Raw genomic sequence first — 12,930 nt, 5'->3', positions numbered from 1 at the left:
AGGCCATTTGCCATGGGAAAAAGAATTCCTTTCCCCAGGGTCTGGGTGTCAGATGAAAGGTGGCCTTTGGGGTTCTGAGGACTTGTAGGGTAGTACTTACTGGCTAGAGTAGAGGAAATGGATTCTATTTGAATATCTGTCTAGAGGCTTTGCCCCACAGGTCCTGGTTGTCCTTGATGGGCTGCAGCTGTGAGCATTGAAGAGAACTGGGATAAAAGGGGGCGGCTTAGCCATTCAGGGAGAGCCTTGAAGGAGCCCTGAACTGGGAAAGAACAGCATGCAGAAGAAAGCGTCTGTGCTGTGAAGATCTGCAGCCATAAGAACACACCGAGGAGGTATGGACTTTAGCAATCTGAGAACAGCATTATGGGACTCTAGAGAAATAGAACAACAACAAGTGGCAGCTTTAGATTTGGAGCAATCCAGCAAAGCTTGCAAATTTCTTGCTGGGCACCACCCTCTTGGTCAGGGTGAGAGGCCAGAAATGGAGGCCATTTTCCATGGGGAAAACGAAGTCATTGGCCCAGGCTCTGGGTGTCAGATGAAAGGTGGCGTCTGGGGCTCTAAGGACTTGCAGGGTCCTAGTTGCTGGCAGCTTTCGTTCTGGAAGGATCCAGCACAGTTTGTAGATTCCTGGCTTGGCACTGCCCTGCCTGCCAGGCCAAGTGGCCACAAATGAAGGCCATTTTCCATGGGAAAAAGATGTCCTTTCCCCAGGGTCTCAGTAATATGTTCAAGGTGGCGTTTGAGGCTCTAAGTACTTCCAGGGCCCTAGTTGCTGCCAGCTTTTCTTTTGGAAAAATCCAGCAACGATTGCATCATTCTAGCAAGGCTCCCACTTTCTGCCAGGGTGAGTGGCTGCCAAGGGAGGCCATTTGCCATGGGAAAAAGAATTCCTTTCCCCAGGGTCTGGGTGTCAGATGAAAGGTGGCCTTTGGGGTTCTGAGGACTTGTAGGGTAGTACTTACTGGCTAGAGTAGAGGAAATGGATTCTATTTGAATATCTGTCTAGAGGCTTTGCCCCACAGGTCCTGGTTGTCCTTGATGGGCTGCAGCTGTGAGCATTGAAGAGAACTGGGATAAAAGGGGGCGGCTTAGCCATTCAGGGAGAGCCTTGAAGGAGCCCTGAACTGGGAAAGAACAGCATGCAGAAGAAAGCGTCTGTGCTGTGAAGATCTGCAGCCATAAGAACACACCGAGGAGGTATGGACTTTAGCAAGCTGAGAACAGCATTATGGGACTCTAGAGAAATAGAACAACAACAAGTGGCAGCTTTAGATTTGGAGCAATCCAGCAAAGCTTGCAAATTTCTTGCTGGGCACCACCCTCTTGGTCAGGGTGAGAGGCCAGAAATGGAGGCCATTTTCCATGGGGAAAACGAAGTCATTGGCCCAGGCTCTGGGTGTCAGATGAAAGGTGGCGTCTGGGGCTCTAAGGACTTGCAGGGTCCTAGTTGCTGGCAGCTTTCGTTCTGGAAGGATCCAGCAGAGTTTGTAGATTCCTGGCTTGGCACTGCCCTGCCTGCCAGGCCAACTGGCCACAAATGAAGGCCATTTTCCATGGGAAAAAGATGTCCTTTCCCCAGGGTCTCAGTAATATGTTCAAGGTGGCGTTTGAGGCTCTAAGTACTTCCAGGGCCCTAGTTGCTGCCAGCTTTTCTTTTGGAAAAATCCAGCAACGATTGCATCATTCTAGCTAGGCTCCCACCTTCTGCCAGGATGAGTGGCTGCCAAGGGAGGCCATTTGCCATGGGAAAAAGAATTCCTTTCCCCAGGGTCTGGGTGTCAGATGAAAGGTGGCCTTTGGGGTTCTGAGGACTTGTAGGGTAGTACTTACTGGCTAGAGTAGAGGAAATGGATTCTATTTGAATATCTGTCTAGAGGCTTTGCCCCACAGGTCCTGGTTGTCCTTGATGGGCTGCAGCTGTGAGCATTGAAGAGAACTGGGATAAAAGGGGGCGGCTTAGCCATTCAGGGAGAGCCTTGAAGGAGCCCTGAACTGGGAAAGAACAGCATGCAGAAGAAAGCGTCTGTGCTGTGAAGATCTGCAGCCATAAGAACACACCGAGGAGGTATGGACTTTAGCAATCTGAGAACAGCATTATGGGACTCTAGAGAAATAGAACAACAACAAGTGGCAGCTTTAGATTTGGAGCAATCCAGCAAAGCTTGCAAATTTCTTGCTGGGCACCACCCTCTTGGTCAGGGTGAGAGGCCAGAAATGGAGGCCATTTTCCATGGGGAAAACGAAGTCATTGGCCCAGGCTCTGGGTGTCAGATGAAAGGTGGCGTCTGGGGCTCTAAGGACTTGCAGGGTCCTAGTTGCTGGCAGCTTTCGTTCTGGAAGGATCCAGCAGAGTTTGTAGATTCCTGGCTTGGCACTGCCCTGCCTGCCAGGCCAAGTGGCCAAAAATGAAGGCCATTTTCCATGGGAAAAAGATGTCCTTTCCCCAGGGTCTCAGTAATATGTTCAAGGTGGCGTTTGAGGCTCTAAGTACTTCCAGGGCCCTAGTTGCTGCCAGCTTTTCTTTTGGAAAAATCCAGCAACGATTGCATCATTCTAGCTAGGCTCCCACTTTCTGCCAGGGTGAGTGGCTGCCAAGGGAGGCCATTTGCCATGGGAAAAAGAAGTCCTTTCCCCAGGGTCTGGGTGTCAGATGAAAGGTGGCCTTTGGGGTTCTGAGGACTTGTAGGGTAGTACTTACTGGCTAGAGTAGAGGAAATGGATTCTATTTGAATATCTGTCTAGAGGCTTTGCCCCACAGGTCCTGGTTGTCCTTGATGGGCTGCAGCTGTGAGCATTGAAGAGAACTGGGATAAAAGGGGGCGGCTTAGCCATTCAGGGAGAGCCTTGAAGGAGCCCTGAACTGGGAAAGAGCAGCATGCAGAAGAAAGCGTCTGTGCTGTGAAGATCTGCAGCCATAAGAACACACCGAGGAGGTATAGACTTTAGCAAGCTGAGAACAGCATGATGGGACTCTAGAGAAATAGAACAACAACAAGTGGCAGCTTTAGATTTGGAGCAATCCAGCAAAGCTTGCAAATTTCTTGCTGGGCACCACCCTCTTGGTCAGGGTGAGAGGCCAGAAATGGAGGCCATTTTCCATGGGGAAAACGAAGTCATTGGCCCAGGCTCTGGGTGTCAGATGAAAGGTGGCGTCTGGGGCTCTAAGGACTTGCAGGGTCCTAGTTGCTGGCAGCTTTCGTTCTGGAAGGATCCAGCAGAGTTTGTAGATTCCTGGCTTGGCACTGCCCTGCCTGCCAGGCCAAGTGGCCACAAATGAAGGCCATTTTCCATGGGAAAAAGATGTCCTTTCCCCAGAATCTCAGTAATATGTTCAAGGTGGCGTTTGAGGCTCTAAGTACTTCCAGGGCCCTAGTTGCTGGCAGCTTTTCTTTTGGAAAAATCCAGCAACGATTGCATCATTCTAGCAAGGCTCCCACTTTCTGCCAGGGTGAGTGGCTGCCAAGGGAGGCCATTTGCCATGGGAAAAAGAAGTCCTTTCCCCAGGGTCTGGGTGTCAGATGAAAGGTGGCCTTTGGGGTTCTAAGGACTTGTAGGGTAGTACTTACTGGCTAGAGTAGAGGAAATGGATTCTATTTGAATATCTGTCTAGAGGCTTTGCCCCACAGGTCCTGGTTGTCCTTGATGGGCTGCAGCTGTGAGCATTGAAGAGAACTGGGATAAAAGGGGGCGGCTTAGCCATTCAGGGAGAGCCTTGAAGGAGCCCTGAACTGGGAAAGAACAGCATGCAGAAGAAAGCGTCTGTGCTGTGAAGATCTGCAGCCATATGAACACACCGAGGAGGTATGGACTTTAGCAAGCTGAGAACAGCATTATGGGACTCTAGAGAAATAGAACAACAACAAGTGGCAGCTTTAGATTTGGAGCAATCCAGCAAAGCTTGCAAATTTCTTGCTGGGCACCACCCTCTTGGTCAGGGCGAGTGGCCAGAAATGGAGGCCATTTTCCATGGGGAAAACGAAGTCATTGGCCCAGGCTCTGGGTGTCAGATGACAGGTGGCATCTGGGGCTCTAAGGACTTGCAGGGTCCTAGTTGCTGGCAGCTTTTGTTCTGGAAGGATCCAGCAGAGTTTGTCGATTCCTGGCTTGGCACTGCCCTGCCTGCCAGGCCAAGTGGCCACAAATGAAGGCCATTTTCCATGGGAAAAAGAAGTCCTTTCCCCAGGGTCTCAGTAATATGTTCAAGGTGGCGTTTGAGGCTCTAAGTACTTCCAGGGCCCTAGTTGCTGCCAGCTTTTCTTTTGGAACAATCCAGCAACGATTGAATCATTCTAGCTAGGCTCCCACCTTCTGCCAGGCTGAGATGCTGCCAAGGGAGGCCATTTGCCATGGGAAAAAGAATTCCTTTCCCCAGGGTCTGGGTGTCAGATGAAAGGTGGCCTTTGGGGTTCTGAGGACTTGTAGGGTAGTACTTACTGGCTAGAGTAGAGGAAATGGATTCTATTTGAATATCTGTCTAGAGGCTTTGCCCCACAGGTCCTGGTTGTCCTTGATGGGCTGCAGCTGTGAGCATTGAAGAGAACTGGGATAAAAGGGGGCGGCTTAGCCATTCAGGGAGAGCCTTGAAGGAGCCCTGAACTGGGAAAGAACAGCATGCAGAAGAAAGCGTCTGTGCTGTGAAGATCTGCAGCCATAAGAACACACCGAGGAGGTATGGACTTTAGCAATCTGAGAACAGCATTATGGGACTCTAGAGAAATAGAACAACAACAAGTGGCAGCTTTAGATTTGGAGCAATCCAGCAAAGCTTGCAAATTTCTTGCTGGGCACCACCCTCTTGGTCAGGGTGAGAGGCCAGAAATGGAGGCCATTTTCCATGGGGAAAACGAAGTCATTGGCCCAGGCTCTGGGTGTCAGATGAAAGGTGGCGTCTGGGGCTCTAAGGACTTGCAGGGTCCTAGTTGCTGGCAGCTTTCGTTCTGGAAGGATCCAGCACAGTTTGTAGATTCCTGGCTTGGCACTGCCCTGCCTGCCAGGCCAAGTGGCCACAAATGAAGGCCATTTTCCATGGGAAAAAGATGTCCTTTCCCCAGGGTCTCAGTAATATGTTCAAGGTGGCGTTTGAGGCTCTAAGTACTTCCAGGGCCCTAGTTGCTGCCAGGTTTTCTTTTGGAAAAATCCAGCAACGATTGCATCATTCTAGCAAGGCTCCCACTTTCTGCCAGGGTGAGTGGCTGCCAAGGGAGGCCATTTGCCATGGGAAAAAGAATTCCTTTCCCCAGGGTCTGGGTGTCAGATGAAAGGTGGCCTTTGGGGTTCTGAGGACTTGTAGGGTAGTACTTACTGGCTAGAGTAGAGGAAATGGATTCTATTTGAATATCTGTCTAGAGGCTTTGCCCCACAGGTCCTGGTTGTCCTTGATGGGCTGCAGCTGTGAGCATTGAAGAGAACTGGGATAAAAGGGGGCGGCTTAGCCATTCAGGGAGAGCCTTGAAGGAGCCCTGAACTGGGAAAGAACAGCATGCAGAAGAAAGCGTCTGTGCTGTGAAGATCTGCAGCCATAAGAACACACCGAGGAGGTATGGACTTTAGCAAGCTGAGAACAGCATTATGGGACTCTAGAGAAATAGAACAACAACAAGTGGCAGCTTTAGATTTGGAGCAATCCAGCAAAGCTTGCAAATTTCTTGCTGGGCACCACCCTCTTGGTCAGGGTGAGAGGCCAGAAATGGAGGCCATTTTCCATGGGGAAAACGAAGTCATTGGCCCAGGGTCTGGGTGTCAGATGAAAGGTGGCGTCTGGGGCTCTAAGGACTTGCAGGGTCCTAGTTGCTGGCAGCTTTCGTTCTGGAAGGATCCAGCAGAGTTTGTAGATTCCTGGCTTGGCACTGCCCTGCCTGCCAGGCCAAGTGGCCACAAATGAAGGCCATTTTCCATGGGAAAAAGATGTCCTTTCCCCAGGGTCTCAGTAATATGTTCAAGGTGGCGTTTGAGGCTCTAAGTACTTCCAGGGCCCTAGTTGCTGCCAGCTTTTCTTTTGGAAAAATCCAGCAACGATTGCATCATTCTAGCTAGGCTCCCACCTTCTGCCAGGATGAGTGGCTGCCAAGGGAGGCCATTTGCCATGGGAAAAAGAATTCCTTTCCCCAGGGTCTGGGTGTCAGATGAAAGGTGGCCTTTGGGGTTCTGAGGACTTGTAGGGTAGTACTTACTGGCTAGAGTAGAGGAAATGGATTCTATTTGAATATCTGTCTAGAGGCTTTGCCCCACAGGTCCTGGTTGTCCTTGATGGGCTGCAGCTGTGAGCATTGAAGAGAACTGGGATAAAAGGGGGCGGCTTAGCCATTCAGGGAGAGCCTTGAAGGAGCCCTGAACTGGGAAAGAACAGCATGCAGAAGAAAGCGTCTGTGCTGTGAAGATCTGCAGCCATAAGAACACACCGAGGAGGTATGGACTTTAGCAATCTGAGAACAGCATTATGGGACTCTAGAGAAATAGAACAACAACAAGTGGCAGCTTTAGATTTGGAGCAATCCAGCAAAGCTTGCAAATTTCTTGCTGGGCACCACCCTCTTGGTCAGGGTGAGAGGCCAGAAATGGAGGCCATTTTCCATGGGGAAAACGAAGTCATTGGCCCAGGCTCTGGGTGTCAGATGAAAGGTGGCGTCTGGGGCTCTAAGGACTTGCAGGGTCCTAGTTGCTGGCAGCTTTCGTTCTGGAAGGATCCAGCAGAGTTTGTAGATTCCTGGCTTGGCACTGCCCTGCCTGCCAGGCCAAGTGGCCAAAAATGAAGGCCATTTTCCATGGGAAAAAGATGTCCTTTCCCCAGGGTCTCAGTAATATGTTCAAGGTGGCGTTTGAGGCTCTAAGTACTTCCAGGGCCCTAGTTGCTGCCAGCTTTTCTTTTGGAAAAATCCAGCAACGATTGCATCATTCTAGCTAGGCTCCCATTTTCTGCCAGGGTGAGTGGCTGCCAAGGGAGGCCATTTGCCATGGGAAAAAGAAGTCCTTTCCCCAGGGTCTGGGTGTCAGATGAAAGGTGGCCTTTGGGGTTCTGAGGACTTGTAGGGTAGTACTTACTGGCTAGAGTAGAGGAAATGGATTCTATTTGAATATCTGTCTAGAGGCTTTGCCCCACAGGTCCTGGTTGTCCTTGATGGGCTGCAGCTGTGAGCATTGAAGAGAACTGGGATAAAAGGGGGCGGCTTAGCCATTCAGGGAGAGCCTTGAAGGAGCCCTGAACTGGGAAAGAACAGCATGCAGAAGAAAGCGTCTGTGCTGTGAAGATCTGCAGCCATATGAACACACCGAGGAGGTATGGACTTTAGCAAGCTGAGAACAGCATGATGGGACTCTAGAGAAATAGAACAACAACAAGTGGCAGCTTTAGATTTGGAGCAATCCAGCAAAGCTTGCAAATTTCTTGCTGGGCACCACCCTCTTGGTCAGGGCGAGTGGCCAGAAATGGAGGCCATTTTCCATGGGGAAAATGAAGTCATTGGCCCAGGCTCTGGGTGTCAGATGACAGGTGGCATCTGGGGCTCTAAGGACTTGCAGGGTCCTAGTTGCTGGCAGCTTTTGTTCTGGAAGGATCCAGCAGAGTTTGTCGATTCCTGGCTTGGCACTGCCCTGCCTGCCAGGCCAAGTGGCCACAAATGAAGGCCATTTTCCATGGGAAAAAGAAGTCCTTTCCCCAGGGTCTCAGTAATATGTTCAAGGTGGCGTTTGAGGCTCTAAGTACTTCCAGGGCCCTAGTTGCTGCCAGCTTTTCTTTTGGAACAATCCAGCAACGATTGAATCATTCTAGCTAGGCTCCCACCTTCTGCCAGGCTGAGATGCTGCCAAGGGAGGCCATTTGCCATGGGAAAAAGAATTCCTTTCCCCAGGGTCTGGGTGTCAGATGAAAGGTGGCCTTTGGGGTTCTGAGGACTTGTAGGGTAGTACTTACTGGCTAGAGTAGAGGAAATGGATTCTATTTGAATATCTGTCTAGAGGCTTTGCCCCACAGGTCCTGGTTGTCCTTGATGGGCTGCAGCTGTGAGCATTGAAGAGAACTGGGATAAAAGGGGGCGGCTTAGCCATTCAGGGAGAGCCTTGAAGGAGCCCTGAACTGGGAAAGAACAGCATGCAGAAGAAAGCGTCTGTGCTGTGAAGATCTGCAGCCATAAGAACACACCGAGGAGGTATGGACTTTAGCAAGCTGAGAACAGCATTATGGGACTCTAGAGAAATAGAACAACAACAAGTGGCAGCTTTCGATTTGGAGCAATCCAGCAAAGCTTGCAAATTTCTTGCTGGGCACCACCCTCTTGGTCAGGGTGAGAGGCCAGAAATGGAGGCCATTTTCCATGGGGAAAACGAAGTCATTGGCCCAGGCTCTGGGTGTCAGATGAAAGGTGGCGTCTGGGGCTCTAAGGACTTGCAGGGTCCTAGTTGCTGGCAGCTTTCGTTCTGGAAGGATCCAGCACAGTTTGTAGATTCCTGGCTTGGCACTGCCCTGCCTGCCAGGCCAAGTGGCCACAAATGAAGGCCATTTTCCATGGGAAAAAGATGTCCTTTCCCCAGGGTCTCAGTAATATGTTCAAGGTGGCGTTTGAGGCTCTAAGTACTTCCAGGGCCCTAGTTGCTGCCAGCTTTTCTTTTGGAAAAATCCAGCAACGATTGCATCATTCTAGCTAGGCTCCCACCTTCTGCCAGGATGAGTGGCTGCCAAGGGAGGCCATTTGCCATGGGAAAAAGAATTCCTTTCCCCAGGGTCTGGGTGTCAGATGAAAGGTGGCCTTTGGGGTTCTGAGGACTTGTAGGGTAGTACTTACTGGCTAGAGTAGAGGAAATGGATTCTATTTGAATATCTGTCTAGAGGCTTTGCCCCACAGGTCCTGGTTGTCCTTGATGGGCTGCAGCTGTGAGCATTGAAGAGAACTGGGATAAAAGGGGGCGGCTTAGCCATTCAGGGAGAGCCTTGAAGGAGCCCTGAACTGGGAAAGAACAGCATGCAGAAGAAAGCGTCTGTGCTGTGAAGATCTGCAGCCATATGAACACACCGAGGAGGTATGGACTTTAGCAAGCTGAGAACAGCATTATGGGACTCTAGAGAAATAGAACAACAACAAGTGGCAGCTTTCGATTTGGAGCAATCCAGCAAAGCTTGCAAATTTCTTGCTGGGCACCACCCTCTTGGTCAGGGTGAGTGGCCAGAAATGGAGGCCATTTTCCATGGGGAAAACGAAGTCATTTGCCCAGGCTCTGGGTGTCAGATGACAGGTGGCATCTGGGGCTCTAAGGACTTGCAGGGTCCTAGTTGCTGGCAGCTTTTGTTCTGGAAGGATCCAGCAGAGTTTGTCGATTCCTGGCTTGGCACTGCCCTGCCTGCCAGGCCAAGTGGCCACAAATGAAGGCCATTTTCCATGGGAAAAAGAAGTCCTTTCCCCAGGGTCTCAGTAATATGTTCAAGGTGGCGTTTGAGGCTCTAAGTACTTCCAGGGCCCTAGTTGCTGCCAGCTTTTCTTTTGGAACAATCCAGCAACGATTGAATCATTCTAGCTAGGCTCCCACCTTCTGCCAGGCTGAGATGCTGCCAAGGGAGGCCATTTGCCATGGGAAAAAGAATTCCTTTCCCCAGGGTCTGGGTGTCAGATGAAAGGTGGCCTTTGGGGTTCTGAGGACTTGTAGGGTAGTACTTACTGGCTAGAGTAGAGGAAATGGATTCTATTTGAATATCTGTCTAGAGGCTTTGCCCCACAGGTCCTGGTTGTCCTTGATGGGCTGCAGCTGTGAGCATTGAAGAGAACTGGGATAAAAGGGGGCGGCTTAGCCATTCAGGGAGAGCCTTGAAGGAGCCCTGAACTGGGAAAGAACAGCATGCAGAAGAAAGCGTCTGTGCTGTGAAGATCTGCAGCCATAAGAACACACCGAGGAGGTATGGACTTTAGCAATCTGAGAACAGCATTATGGGACTCTAGAGAAATAGAACAACAACAAGTGGCAGCTTTAGATTTGGAGCAATCCAGCAAAGCTTGCAAATTTCTTGCTGGGCACCACCCTCTTGGTCAGGGTGAGAGGCCAGAAATGGAGGCCATTTTCCATGGGGAAAACGAAGTCATTGGCCCAGGCTCTGGGTGTCAGATGAAAGGTGGCGTCTGGGGCTCTAAGGACTTGCAGGGTCCTAGTTGCTGGCAGCTTTGGTTCTGGAAGGATCCAGCAGAGTTTGTCGATTCCTGGCTTGGCACTGCCCTGCCTGCCAGGCCAAGTGGCCACAAATGAAGGCCATTTTCCATGGGAAAAAGATGTCCTTTCCCCAGGGTCTCAGTAATATGTTCAAGGTGGCGTTTGAGGCTCTAAGTACTTCCAGGGCCCTAGTTGCTGCCAGCTTTTCTTTTGGAAAAATCCAGCAACGATTGCATCATTCTAGCAAGGCTCCCACTTTCTGCCAGGGTGAGTGGCTGCCAAGGGAGGCCATTTGCCATGGGAAAAAGAAGTCCTTTCCCCAGGGTCTGGGTGTCAGATGAAAGGTGGCCTTTGGGGTTCTGAGGACTTGTAGGGTAGTACTTACTGGCTAGAGTAGAGGAAATGGATTCTATTTGAATATCTGTCTAGAGGCTTTGCCCCACAGGTCCTGGTTGTCCTTGATGGGCTGCAGCTGTGAGCATTGAAGAGAACTGGGATAAAAGGGGGCGGCTTAGCCATTCAGGGAGAGCCTTGAAGGAGCCCTGAACTGGGAAAGAACAGCATGCAGAAGAAAGCGTCTGTGCTGTGAAGATCTGCAGCCATAAGAACACACCGAGGAGGTATGGACTTTAGCAAGCTGAGAACAGCATTATGGGACTCTAGAGAAATAGAACAACAACAAGTGGCAGCTTTAGATTTGGAGCAATCCAGCAAAGCTTGCAAATTTCTTGCTGGGCACCACCCTCTTGGTCAGGGTGAGAGGCCAGAAATGGAGGCCATTTTCCATGGGGAAAACGAAGTCATTGGCCCAGGCTCTGGGTGTCAGATGAAAGGTGGCGTCTGGGGCTCTAAGGACTTGCAGGGTCCTAGTTGCTGGCAGCTTTCGTTCTGGAAGGATCCAGCACAGTTTGTAGATTCCTGGCTTGGCACTGCCCTGCCTGCCAGGCCAAGTGGCCACAAATGAAGGCCATTTTCCATGGGAAAAAGATGTCCTTTCCCCAGGGTCTCAGTAATATGTTCAAGGTGGCGTTTGAGGCTCTAAGTACTTCCAGGGCCCTAGTTGCTGGCAGCTTTTCTTTTGGAAAAATCCAGCAACGATTGCATCATTCTAGCAAGGCTCCCACTTTCTGCCAGGGTGAGTGGCTGCCAAGGGAGGCCATTAGCCATGGGAAAAAGAAGTCCTTTCCCCAGGGTCTGGGTGTCAGATGAAAGGTGGCCTTTGGGGTTCTAAGGACTTGTAGGGTAGTACTTACTGGCTAGAGTAGAGGAAATGGATTCTATTTGAATATCTGTCTAGAGGCTTTGCCCCACAGGTCCTGGTTGTCCTTGATGGGCTGCAGCTGTGAGCATTGAAGAGAACTGGGATAAAAGGGGGCGGCTTAGCCATTCAGGGAGAGCCTTGAAGGAGCCCTGAACTGGGAAAGAACAGCATGCAGAAGAAAGCGTCTGTGCTGTGAAGATCTGCAGCCATATGAACACACCGAGGAGGTATGGACTTTAGCAAGCTGAGAACAGCATTATGGGACTCTAGAGAAATAGAACAACAACAAGTGGCAGCTTTAGATTTGGAGCAATCCAGCAAAGCTTGCAAATTTCTTGCTGGGCACCACCCTCTTGGTCAGGGCGAGTGGCCAGAAATGGAGGCCATTTTCCATGGGGAAAACGAAGTCATTGGCCCAGGCTCTGGGTGTCAGATGACAGGTGGCATCTGGGGCTCTAAGGACTTGCAGGGTCCTAGTTGCTGGCAGCTTTTGTTCTGGAAGGATCCAGCAGAGTTTGTCGATTCCTGGCTTGGCACTGCCCTGCCTGCCAGGCCAAGTGGCCACAAATGAAGGCCATTTTCCATGGGAAAAAGAAGTCCTTTCCCCAGGGTCTCAGTAATATGTTCAAGGTGGCGTTTGAGGCTCTAAGTACTTCCAGGGCCCTAGTTGCTGCCAGCTTTTCTTTTGGAACAATCCAGCAACGATTGAATCATTCTAGCTAGGCTCCCACCTTCTGCCAGGCTGAGATGCTGCCAAGGGAGGCCATTTGCCATGGGAAAAAGAATTCCTTTCCCCAGGGTCTGGGTGTCAGATGAAAGGTGGCCTTTGGGGTTCTGAGGACTTGTAGGGTAGTACTTACTGGCTAGAGTAGAGGAAATGGATTCTATTTGAATATCTGTCTAGAGGCTTTGCCCCACAGGTCCTGGTTGTCCTTGATGGGCTGCAGCTGTGAGCATTGAAGAGAACTGGGATAAAAGGGGGCGGCTTAGCCATTCAGGGAGAGCCTTGAAGGAGCCCTGAACTGGGAAAGAGCAGCATGCAGAAGAAAGCGTCTGTGCTGTGAAGATCTGCAGCCATAAGAACACACCGAGGAGGTATAGACTTTAGCAAGCTGAGAACAGCATGATGGGACTCTAGAGAAATAGAACAACAACAAGTGGCAGCTTTAGATTTGGAGCAATCCAGCAAAGCTTGCAAATTTCTTGCTGGGCACCACCCTCTTGGTCAGGGTGAGAGGCCAGAAATGGAGGCCATTTTCCATGGGGAAAACGAAGTCATTGGCCCAGGCTCTGGGTGTCAGATGAAAGGTGGCGTCTGGGGCTCTAAGGACTTGCAGGGTCCTAGTTGCTGGCAGCTTTCGTTCTGGAAGGATCCAGCAGAGTTTGTAGATTCCTGGCTTGGCACTGCCCTGCCTGCCAGGCCAAGTGGCCACAAATGAAGGCCATTTTCCATGGGAAAAAGATGTCCTTTCCCCAGAATCTCAGTAATATGTTCAAGGTGGCGTTTGAGGCTCTAAGTACTTCCAGGGCCCTAGTTG

Source organism: Agelaius phoeniceus, chromosome 28, assembly GCF_051311805.1.
Source record: "Agelaius phoeniceus isolate bAgePho1 chromosome 28, bAgePho1.hap1, whole genome shotgun sequence".
Classification (NCBI taxonomy): domain Eukaryota; kingdom Metazoa; phylum Chordata; class Aves; order Passeriformes; family Icteridae; genus Agelaius; species Agelaius phoeniceus.
The sequence above is the reverse complement of the archived record's forward strand: the minus strand, read 5'-3'. Positions refer to the sequence as shown.